The sequence below is a fragment of the Panthera tigris genome, chromosome B2 (genome assembly GCF_018350195.1).
Source record: "Panthera tigris isolate Pti1 chromosome B2, P.tigris_Pti1_mat1.1, whole genome shotgun sequence".
Lineage (NCBI taxonomy): Eukaryota > Metazoa > Chordata > Mammalia > Carnivora > Felidae > Panthera > Panthera tigris.
Genome location: NC_056664.1, coordinates 24,969,431 through 24,981,651, shown reverse-complemented (window position 1 = coordinate 24,981,651; position 12,221 = coordinate 24,969,431).

Genomic DNA, 12,221 nt, shown 5'->3' with positions numbered 1-12,221 from the left:
CAAGGTTTTACTGTACTGTAATCTCATTTGGTACATTCATTCAACATATATTTATTGAGTACCTACTGAGTGCCAGGTACTGTGTATTTTAAGATATAATGTATTAATAGAAAATCTGAGGTATAATAAGGCCAACAGATTAGGAGATGATTGCCTTTGAAGGCCATGGTGGGGCCACATGGGAAGGCATGAGGGTCAGTCAGGAGGCAAGGGATGGTGGAGCTGTGGACAAGAGCCTTCATTGTGTTTTCTGCAGGAAGGAACAGGTGAGGCAGGGTAAGCAGATTTAGGATTGGCTCTGAGACACAAGGGACTGTCCCTAGTTGTCTGGTACCTGACCCTGGGGTGATTAGAGCAGGGAGACAGTGGTATGAAGTATGAAGAAGGTGGTTGGGATGTGGGCTTTTGATTGGTTGGTTTGCATTTGAAAAGTACACTCATGGGTAAATTGTTTATAATCTCTAGGAATTGGTTATTCCTGGAAAGGGTAGTTTCTCCAGGATCAGCAAGGCCCTAGATATTAAAGCATCCAAAGACAGCAAATAAAAGACATGGTTAATACACTGTGCCAAATGTTGGGGGTATAACAGAGAGCAAGGCAAGCAAAACCAAATGTGTGTGTGTGTGTGTGTGTGTATGTGTGTGTGTGTGTACAGGTAATAGACATTAAAGAAATACATAATTTAATTATTATTATTTAATTTTTTTAATGTTTATTTATTTTTGAGAGAGAGAGGAGGGGGGAGGGGCAGAGAGAGAAGGAGACAGAATCCAAAGTAGGCTTCAGGCTCTGAGCTGTCAGCACAGAGCTTGCTGCAGGACTTGGACCCACGAACCATGAGATCATGATCTGAGCTGAAGTCAGATACTTAACCAACGAGCCACCCTGGCGCCCCAAGAAATACATAATTTAATTATTAGTTGCAATCCTGCTAGATTCTATGGCAGGCAAGTCCAAGGTGCTAGAAAAACATATTATAGGGAATTGGCCTGACATGGGGGTTGCAATTAAGATGTTGACTGGATTCTGACAGGCAATTTGGTGTTGGCTCTTCATGGGAAGCCTTAGTCTTGGCCTTAAGGACCTCCAGATAGAATTGCCTGAATGTGCTTACCCAGATGACTTCCACAGGGAAGTGATGAGAGTTAGAGAATATGGCAGGTGGAAGCTTTTTCATTACCCACCTTTGGAAATCACATAGTATCGCTTCTGCTACATTCTCTTCCTTAGAAAGCAAATCGCTAAGTGCAGCACACCTTCAAGGAGAGGAGAATTAGTCTGAAATAAGAAGTTCAAATAGTTTTTCAACATATTTTAAAAACACTACTGTCCTAATGTCTAATTATTTTACTACTATAGATGCCCTAAACCCCATAATAAAATAGTTTAAACATTTTTTTTAATGTTTATTTTTGAGAGAGAGAGAAGAGAGGGAGACATAGAATCTGAAGCAGGCTCCAGGCTCCAAGCTTGTCAGCACAGAGCTCAACTAGGGGCTTGAACTCACAAACCATGAGATCATGACCTGACTTTGAAATCATGACCCGAGCCAAAGTTGGATGCTTCACCGACTGAGTCATGCAGGTGCCCTTAACATAGTTTTTAAAAATTTAAAACATTGGTTTCCCTTTAAAGATAACAAAGGAAGAAAAAGATCATCTTTTATATTTTCTCACACATTTAGCATTTCCAGCGCTCTCCATTTCTTCTTGTACATGTGAGTTCCCTTCTGATATTATTTCCTTACAGCCTGAAAAGTTTCCTTAGCATTTTTTGCTATACAGGTCTGCTGCTGAGGAATTTTCTGAGCTTTTGCTTATCCTACAATCTCATGTTTTGAATGATGTTTTCTTTGGGTGTAGAAATATTTACATACACATAGGTTTTACTTTTCAGCATTTTAAAGCTATTTTTCTCCACTGTTTTCTGGCATCCATTGTTTCATGTGAGAAATTAACCATCATTTGTATAATTTATATTATTATTCTGAAGGTGGCGCCTTTTTTGTTTTGAATATTTTATCTTTATTTGTGGTTTTCAGCAGTTTGACTAGTTATGCCTAGTTGTAGTGTTTTGTATTTTCTACTTTGTGTTCAGTGGTGGTGTCGAATGCTCCTTGATTATGTAGATTCATGTTTGTAACCAAATTTGAGAAGTATTTAGTAAAAAATTTTTATTCTATTAATGTAGGGCAATACATCAATTAATATTTTTATATTCAACCACCCTTGCCCCCATTCCTGGGGTAAATCATATGCAGTCATGGTGTATAATCCTTTAATATGCTGTTAAATTCAGCTTGCTAATGTTATGAGAGATTTTTGGATATATATTCATAAGGGATATTGCTTATAGTTTATTTTTTTGGTGATATCTGTATGGCTTTGGTATTAGGGTGATGCTGGCCTTATAGAATGAATTAGAAGGTTTTTCTACTATTATATTTTTTGAAAGAGTTTGATGATTGGTGCTTATTCTTTAAATATTTGGTGAAATCCACTGGTATAGCCATATGGATCCTGAGCTTTCCTTTGTGGAGATTTTGATTATTGACTCAATCTCTTTACTTTTTATAGATCTGGTTTCATTTTCTATATCCTCTAATCCACTTTTGGTAATTTGTGTTTTTCTAGGAAGTTGTCCATGTCATCTAGATTGTCTAACTTGTTGGTGTACAATTGTTCATTGTATTCTCTTGTATTTTTCTTTTTCTGTAAAGTCAGTAGTGGCATTAATGAATTTAAAAATTCAAATACTATCATTTTCAGTTCTAGAATTCTCATACGCTTTTTATAGTTTCTATTTCTATGGTGATACATCCCATCTGTTCACTCATTTTATTCATTTTTTCCTTTAAGTCCTTGAAAATATTTATAATAGCTATTTATAATTCCTTATAGGTAGATTTCAGCATCTAGACAATTTCAGAATTTGTTGATATTAAGGTTTTTTCTTGGTTATGGCTTACATTTTACTGCTTCTCTGTGTATCTAATAGTTTTCTATTACATGATGGACAATATATTTTCAGAAGTTTGGATCATTTTCCTTCCTTTATTGTGTATTGGGTTTTGGTTTTATAGACAGGAAGTTATTGATGGGTCCTTTTGATTCTGTCAAGCTTGATTCTATTCTTTGTTATGGCTTCTTCATTTCAGTTTTGTTCTTTATCCCTGAGGCAAGGTTTTTATTCTGTGAGTTATCCTTGTTAGTAAAACATTGGCTTTTTGGTTTTCAATGGAGTGCTCTAATCTTTGGTGAAAACTCTTCACTCTGACTTTGCCAAAATTTCACCACCTTTCAATTCGTTGCAATTTCTAATCTGTTCTTTCATTTCTAAGCCTCATATCAGTCTTCCTTTTCTAGGTCTTTGTGGAAACAATCTGCATGTTCTTCAAGGGATGAATGAATATACAAATGTGATAAATCCACACAATGGAATATTACTCACCCATAAAAAGGAATGAAGTACTAATACATGCTACAATGTAGATTAATCTCTAAAACAGTATGTTAGCTGAAAGAAACCAGGCACCAAAGGTCCCTTGTGACACCGTTTATATAAAAAGTCTAGAATAGGTAAATCCATGGAGACAGAAAGCAGACTGGTGGTTGCCAAGGGAGAATGGATAATGAGCAGTAACTGTGTAGTGTGTATGAGGTTTTATTTTGGGGTAATGATTCAAGCAAGTGGGATAGGTCCACAATCTATGGCCCATATGTCACTGATAATAATTCAGTATTGGTCCTGGTGTGTGTGTGTGTGTGTGTGTGTGTGTGTGTGTGTAGCATAGATTAAGTAAACCACTGGAAACGAAATGTCATTTTCAACTTAAATTTATTCAATTTGAGTATTGGTTACATGTATAGTGACATTTAAGCAAATGACTTGCCTCTATTAGTCTAGCAACAATCCAACAGATGTGGGATGTAAAGTCCAATATTTAACTCAGGAACTCTGGCTATGTGAGAGGAACCACCTAGAGTCTTGATTACATGAGGCCTTGCCAGGGGTTTTCTAGGAGTCATGGTGAGGAGACTTTGGGCTATGGGTTGAGGTTTAGGACACTTAACTCTTGAAGATGGAGGTGAAAACTGCTCCTGACCTATGTGAGGAGTGTCTGGAGAGTCACAACTTTCACCTTGAGGAGGGACATTCTCTCACTATATGTTATTTGTCCTGATGGGTGTATTACAACAGCAGGACCCTCTAGGAAGTAGGGCTATGTCATTGAGGAACAGGCAGGGGCAGTAGGGTGGGTGCGATGTCTTGGTGGAGAGAGGCTCTAGTCAATGAGGGATCAGGAAACTGTCCCTGAGATGAGTATGGGGGTAAAGAAGAGAGGCAAGGAATTTGGGTAGGAAGAGTGAAGGACAAATAATGGTTCAGGCCTGGAGAATTTGTCCTCATTTCCTCAGAAGAAGGGATGATAATCTGGAGAAGCAAATGGTCCTTTTGGAAGTTAGACAAGAGAGCTTTTAACCCTGATAGGGGGGAGAGTTGTCCACAACCTGGTTAAAGAGTCATTTACAGTGGGGCTTGATAAATACATCAGGGTGTGCATAGGGGCTATGTGGTGCCACTGTGGATTATAATAGAGATCACAGTTGCAGACACACACACTGGCTACATTTCCTGTGCCAGGAACCATTTAGGGATAATTTAAACCATTTAGGGATAATTTTTGGTCACCACCCCAAAATTTAGTGGCTTAATCTTAGGATTTGGTGGATTGATCAGGAGGATTCTGTTTTATGTACCCAAGGCACTGGGGTAACTTGAAGGTCCAAAATAGCCTCAATCACATGGTAGCACTTGGTGCTGGCCACCAGCTGGGAGTTCAGGTGGGACTGTCAGCTAGTAGGTGGGGCCCATATGGTTGCTTGGGCTTCCTCATAGTATGGCGGTTGGTTTCCAAGAAGGAGTATTTCAAAAGGCAGAGAGGGAAGCTATATATCTCTTAAATCCCAATCTTGAATGTTATACAGTATATTTCCATAATAGTCGATTGGTTAAAACAGGCAATTGGATCAGTCCAAATTCAAGAGAAAGGGACTTAAACTTCATCTCATGGTGGAAGAGTGGTGAGGTCATACTGCAAAAGAGCATTTGGAAGGGGAGACATTGTTGTGGATGTCTTTGGTAACATAATCTGCAGGGTCTTTCCATGTGAGAGAAAGGACCTGAGAGAATGAGAAGGTCTCCATGATAATAGACAAAACTTACACTCCGCTTACCAATAAATTAAACTATTTACTTCTCATAACACTTTAACAGTATAATACTACTAGTATACCTATTTCTGGGTAGGGAAAGTGAGCACGGAGCAATTATGTAATTTTTTAAGGTCACTTAGTAGTGGAGTCAGGATTCCTACCATGTTAGAATGGCTCTAGAATCTGCATCTCCATTGAAATTGGTACCATCTTGATCCCATCTTATTCACCAGTATTTGATGCAAGGAAGGGTGATGCTAGGACTTCAACCACAGAAGTCTTTGGCATTGTAGCAATAGCAATAAGGTCTGATAAGATCTAAGCCTCACTTGACATTGCATTTTGTAAGTTTCTTCAGCAAAAAAGCAAAATTTAGCATTAATTCATTTGGCTAATGTCTAGTGAACATCTATTATGTGGAAAACTTTAGACAGTAGATACACAATGAACATAGAGCCCCAAAACAGAAAAATGATAAGAATTGTGTGAACTTTGATATTAGAACCATGAAAATAAACAACAAGAAGCAAATGAGAATCTCTGTCTTATCCAATCATACTGCACCCTGTCCTTGTTCTTGGATCACTGACACAGATATTGTATCTATTGTGTCCTGGGTACCTCAGTCTCCTCCAAACACTACTGTGGGAATGAGCAGAAAAAAGCACAAGCTTCTACTGTCATTCCTTAAAGAATGAGGGAGTATTCACTTGCTTCTCTGTAGACTTCAGGTTATAAAACACACACGTACATACACATGCACTCACCACATCTCTGAACAGTAGCTAAGCCTATTAACCTGTTCTGTTGGGGAAAAAATGCCAGGTTCACTGGAGATTATGGATTACAGAGCAGGGTTGAACTAGTTGCTTTCACCATTAAAGCAAAAATCAATGGTTCACCTGTACTGTGCCCACAATGGAAGCCTTTAGTTTGCCAGGAGCGTGGGAAGCCAAGCAACTGCAAGCTTGAAATGCCCTCTGTGTTGCCAGCAGCTGCTCCTTCAAGGCTGGGAAACATCTCTGAATACAATTACCTGTGCTCTGCTGAGCAAGGAAAGGTCACAGATGTAGGGGCTGTAGAATTCATCATCAACATGTTTTTCGTGATAAGGATAAAGCAGATCACATCACAGGGACAGGCGAAGCCTGTAAATTTCAGCACTATGGAAATTAGATACCACAAACATATAGTAGAGTATAATTAGCCTGAGAAGAGGAGATGGGCTTTAAAATTGACATATGTTACTTTTTTCACCCCAATGAATACTAGATCTTAATGCTAATGCCAGAACGTTGTAGACTTCCGTGGCTGAAGTCCATCACTTGTCCATGCATCGAATGTCAGTTGGACAGGCAAAGTGGAGGAAAGGATCAGTAACCAGTGTGCGTGGTGCATACAGCCCATGTGAGGTCCCAAGAACCACAAGACCTCATGTCTGCAGAGGTCACTCTCAATGCGGCTTCAATATGGCTCCAACACATTGCCATATAAGTGGCAATCCAGTCCAGATTGCCAGAGGCAGAGGGTAGAGAGTATACGTATGAAAGCACTAAAGAATTTGACTCCTGGGAGGGGCTCACCCAGAGCTCACTCACCTTTACTGTAGCTACAAATGTGCTTATTCCGTTTCCCATGGCAGGTTAGAAGCTGTAGGTTAAGGTGTGTGTGTGTGCGTGCACGCTACCAGTGGAGCAGAGCAAATGCCATTAGGGCCCTTGGGGTGTCTCGGTGGAGGTTGCTATTTTGTCACAGCATGTGTTGCTGAAGCATTGTGGTCTCAACCCATACTACGGATGATGGCACATGAAGACCTATTTTTCTTTGTTGCTTAAAGGGGCCTTTCTCACAGCAATCAGGAATAAGGCCTCAGGTTGGATTATTTGAGAAGACAGTTCAACACATTTTTCCTTGTGCAGGTTTTTTTTTCTTTTTTTTTTTCAATTAAAGATTTTTTGGGTGCAGGGCGCCTGTGTGGCTCAGTCGGTTGAGTGACAGACTTCGGCTCAGGTCATGATCTCATGGTTTGTGAATTCGAGCCCCATGGCAGGCTCTGTGCTGACAGCTCAGAGTCTGGAGCCTGCTTCTGATTCTGTGTCTCCCTCTCTCTCTGCTCCTCCTCTACTCATGCTGTGTCTTTCTCTGTCTCAGAAATAAATAAACATAAAAAAATTTTTTTGGGGGGTACCTGGATGGCTCAGTCGGTTGAGTGTCCGACTCTTGATCTTGGCTCAGGTCATGATCTCATGATTAGTGGGTTTGAGCCCTACATGGGGCTCCTTGCTTAACAGCGTGGAGCCTGCTTGGGATTCTATCTCCCTCTCTCTCTGCCCTTCACTGCCTTCTTCTTCTCTCTTTCTCAAAATAAATAAATAAACTTAAAAAAAATCTGAAGTTAAGAAAAATAAAAATAAATAATTAAAAAATTCTGTTTAGAGTTATTAGTTTTAATGAATTGGGTTGTGTTCATAATTTGCTCTCCATTTTATGTGCCATGGTCAATCTTTCCTTTCATAAAAAAGCAAAGTTTCCACCCATGTATCTGCTCTCACCTTCCCCACTTAGATAGGCAGAGGGAACAGAGGTTTTGTTTTTAAGCATGAATTTTTGAAATGGTTTTTGTGTCTTGGGTTTATAACCATGACCTAACTCTATGTGCCATGAAGACAGAGCCAGGAAAGGATGTTTTTAAATGTATTTTCACAAAGAAACACATGGAATCCACTCTATAAGAGGGAAAAGTTCTCAGTATTTGAAGTTATTTCTCTCTTGAAAGAGAAATAAGTTGGGTTTTTTTCCTGATTAATTAATAAAACAAAATCACTTCTCAGATTCAGAAAAGATTTAAAAAGTGTAAGAAGAAAATAAATGCCACTGATAGTTCCATCACGTGAGTAACTATTGTTAAAATTTAATGCATATGCTTCTACGTATTTTACTGTCTATGAATACACATAGATGTTTACTTTATTATTAGTTTTTACCAAATGACTGCGATGACTTCTGGTGTCAACCACTCAGAATTAGCATAGATAGGATGAGGGCTTGGTGTTCCACAGTACTGCCTTCACTCCAGATGCCAGCTGCAGGATTGGGGGTCCCCAGGCCACTGTATCTTCTGCTTTGATAATTCACCGGAATGATTCACAGAACTCAGAAAGTTCTATGCTTATGATTCAGTTTTATTAGAGCCAAAAGATAAAAAACAGACCCAGTCATGGGGCTCCTGAGTGGCTCAGTCAGTTGAGCATCCAACTTCAGCTCAGGTCATGATCTCATGGTTCCTGGGTTCAAGCCCTGTGTTGGGCTTTGTGCTGACACCTGGGAGCCTGGAGCCTGCTTCAGATTCTGTGTCTCCCTCTCTCTCTGCCCCTGCCCTGCTTGCACTCTGTCTTTCTCTGTGTCAAAAATAAAATAAATATTTAAAAAAAAAATCAGAACCAGTCAAAGAAGAGATACATAAAGTGAAGTCTGGGAGGGTTCTAAATGTGGAGTTTCCATGTCTCTTCTCCTGGGAGCCAGGATGTATTACCCTCTTGGCACATCCGTGTATGAAAACATGCAGAATACTGCTAACCAGGGGTGCTCATCTAAGCTTCGGTGTTCAGAGTTTTTACTGAGGTTTCATTATATAAGCATGATAGATTAAGTGACTGGCCATGAGATTGAACTCAACCTCCAGCCATCCTTCCTCCCTTCCTAGGAAGATAAACATTATCCAGGAGAGTTTGGCTGTAGGGTGAAGAAACTTTAGGGTCATTTTAACTGATTTGTTTCCCTTATAGCTTCCTTTTTATGCATGTACAAATGTGGATTTTTTTCCCCTTAGTGAAAAACAATATAACTGGTGCATCTATAAATCAAAGGTATTATATATTCAATTAAACACAGTATTTCATAACTATTTTTTCTCAGTATATCATGAGCATTTTTCCACATCAAAATACTTCAGGGAACCTGGGTGGCTCAGTCAGTTAAGAGTCTGGCTTCAGCTCAGGTCACGATCTCGCAGTCCGTGAGTTTGAGCCCCATGTTGGGCTCTGTGCTGACAGCTCAGAGCCTAGAGCCTGCTTCAGATTCTGTGTCTCCATCTCTCTCTGCTTTTCCCCCACTCACACTCTGTCTCTCAAAAATAAATAAATGTTAAAAAATATTTTTTTAAAAACTTCACATTTGTCATGCTATATAACATTTTATTGCATTGCTGTATGATTCATTTAACCAATCCTTTATTATTGGACATTTGTGCTTTTTTCATTCCTATGGTTATAACAAAGACTAGGATTCACGTGGTTGCATGTACATTTTGCACAGTTGCCCAGTTGTTTCCCTAGGACAGACTTCTGTAAGTGTAATATGTGGGTCATGGTATACATGTATTTTAAAAACATGCTGCCAGGGGTGCCTGGGTGGCTCAGTCAGTTAAGCATTCAACTCTTGGTTTCGGTTCAGGTCATGATCTCATGGTTCATGAGTTCGAGTACTGCATTGGGCTCCATGCTGACAGAGCAGAGTCTGCTTGGAATTCTCTCTCTCCCTCTCTCTCTGCCCCTCCCCAGCTGACTCTCTGTCTCTCTCTCTCTCAAAATAAATATGTAAACTTAAAAAAAATAAAAAAAAACCATGCTGACAATTTCCTTCCCAAAATGTCATATCTATCCACTTCCTCTCCATAGTAGCTGAGTGCCTGGTTCCCATACACAGGTCCACCCTTGTCTTTATTATCTGTCAGTCTCCTACCAATACTGATTCTGCCCCCTCTACTCCCCCAGTATCCCATTTCAATTTGAACTTGATTATCACGTGATTACTTTTAAAATATGTTATTGGCCATTTGTATCTCTTTTACAGATTCCTTATTTGCCACCATTGTACTTTTTTTTTTTAATTGGGTTGTCTTTTTTCTCATATGAATTATGAACATTTTTTCCCAGTTTTTTTGATTGCCTTTTATTTTTTTATTTTATTTTATTTGTTTTAATTTTTTTAACGTTTATTCATTTTTGAGACAGAGAGAGACAGAGCATGAATGGGGGAAGGTCAGAGAGAGAGGGAGACGCAGAATCTGAAACAGGCTCCAGGCTCCGAGCTGTCAGCACAGAGCCTGACGCGGGGCTCGAACTCACGGACCGCGAGATCATGACCTGCGCTGAAGTTGGACGCCCAACCGACTCAGCCACCCAGAGGCCCCTTGATTGCCTTTTAATTAGGGCTTAAGTATTTAATTAACACATTGCCCTGCCACATTCAGACCAAGGGTAAACAGGCCCAGGTGATGGTCACAGGGGACTACCCTCTGGGTGAGGCAGGCTGGGTGGCCATGATGGCCCCAGGGACAGGGCTGTGAGCTTACTTGGGATTTGAACTCTTAGGTGGATTAACATCCCACATGGGTAGTGAGCAGTCCCGCCTTGCTAGACTAACAAGAATGGGGCTGCCATCCCAGCCCAGGACTCAGAGACATGACGATGCCATCTGGGATCCAAACTCACAGTAGCAGATGCACTTTGTATGTCTGAGGGCCTGTAACAGTGCCTATAATGGGGAAATACACCCTTAGTAATGAACCAGGTGGAAAGCATGTGGTGCATGCTGTATCTGATAAGCTGGCATTCTCTTTACCCATTGTGTTCATTGGCAGTTTCTTCCCTGAAAGGGGAATTTCTCTTCTGTATCTATCTGAAGGCATCTAAACCTTGCACAGGATGTTTTATTAGGAAGCAGTGAAAATGTAAGAAGCCCTTTGACAGAACTTCTCTTTGTTGCTAAGAAATTGCTCTTGGCTACCTGTCTAAACCACCAAGGTAAATATCTGTAAACCTTTGAAAGGGGCCCAGGAACATTGTACCCCAGGACCCTCTTATTGACAAAGTCAGACACTGTTCATTTTACTCACAATACAGGGGACTTCAGATGAATCTCTGCTCCATTTCTAAAAATTGATGCTATTTTAGTATTTTGAGGCCTCTACTTTTGATAAAACAAAGTCATAATATGTGTCTGTAGATAATAAAAAAAGGAAACTGACATTTATTAAGGGCTGATGTGTACTAGACACTGTACTTAGCACTTTCAAATATGTGACCTCAATTTTGGGGAGAGTAGCATTCATCTGACACCTGTATTTAATTTATAAGAGAATATTATAAAATCATATAGAGCATTACAAACAATTAGAAAGTTTTTTTTAAAGTCTTCACACTTAAAGAGGAGAGATAAGGACTGAAAATAAAACAATTTTTCCCAGTTATTCAAATCAGATCACACTTCTGTTCCATAGATCTTATGAATGTAATATATATATATATATACACACACACACATAGTCAAATATATGCGTATGCTTTGACTTTACCAGACCATAATGTTCCTCTTCATTTTGCTACAACTAACCTTAGCAAGTACCTCTTTGGGGTGGTATAGATGACCACAAAGCTTTGGAAAGGAGGGAAACTTTTAATTAAATCTCCTTTTTAATTTCTTATAACTGCAGAGCAAAAGGAGTGTCACTGGAACAGAAACAGGTCCCTACTTTCGGAGATGAGGCACAAAGATATAGTACCATCATATGCTTTGTCCTGGGTCAGCTCACATTGGTTGATCTGGCAGGCAAATGGCATGGACACTCATCAGTGAGACTGGTGCTGGTCTTGGGGGCAGTAGTGGGAATAATGTCCAGGACACCACTGCAGGGCCCCTCATTAACTTGTTAGTTACAGTGTGGGTAGACCTGGGTGAGGGAGACAATTGAGAGCCTTAGGACATCAGCTCTTTACTAACTAGTACCTAACTCAAACTTTTTCCAACATGTATGATCATACCAGAGGATATCAGGCAAACATCAGCCCTATTGATAAGCCTCCAACCAGAATGACTTTGGGGTTTTAGAAAAGAACAAAAGAGGGTTCATTTGAATAGATGCTATAAGAAGCAAGCTCCTGGATGGAGCACTGAGTGGAATTCCCATCCTGCAGGTGGGTCAGTCTCTCTCTTTCTCTCTCTCT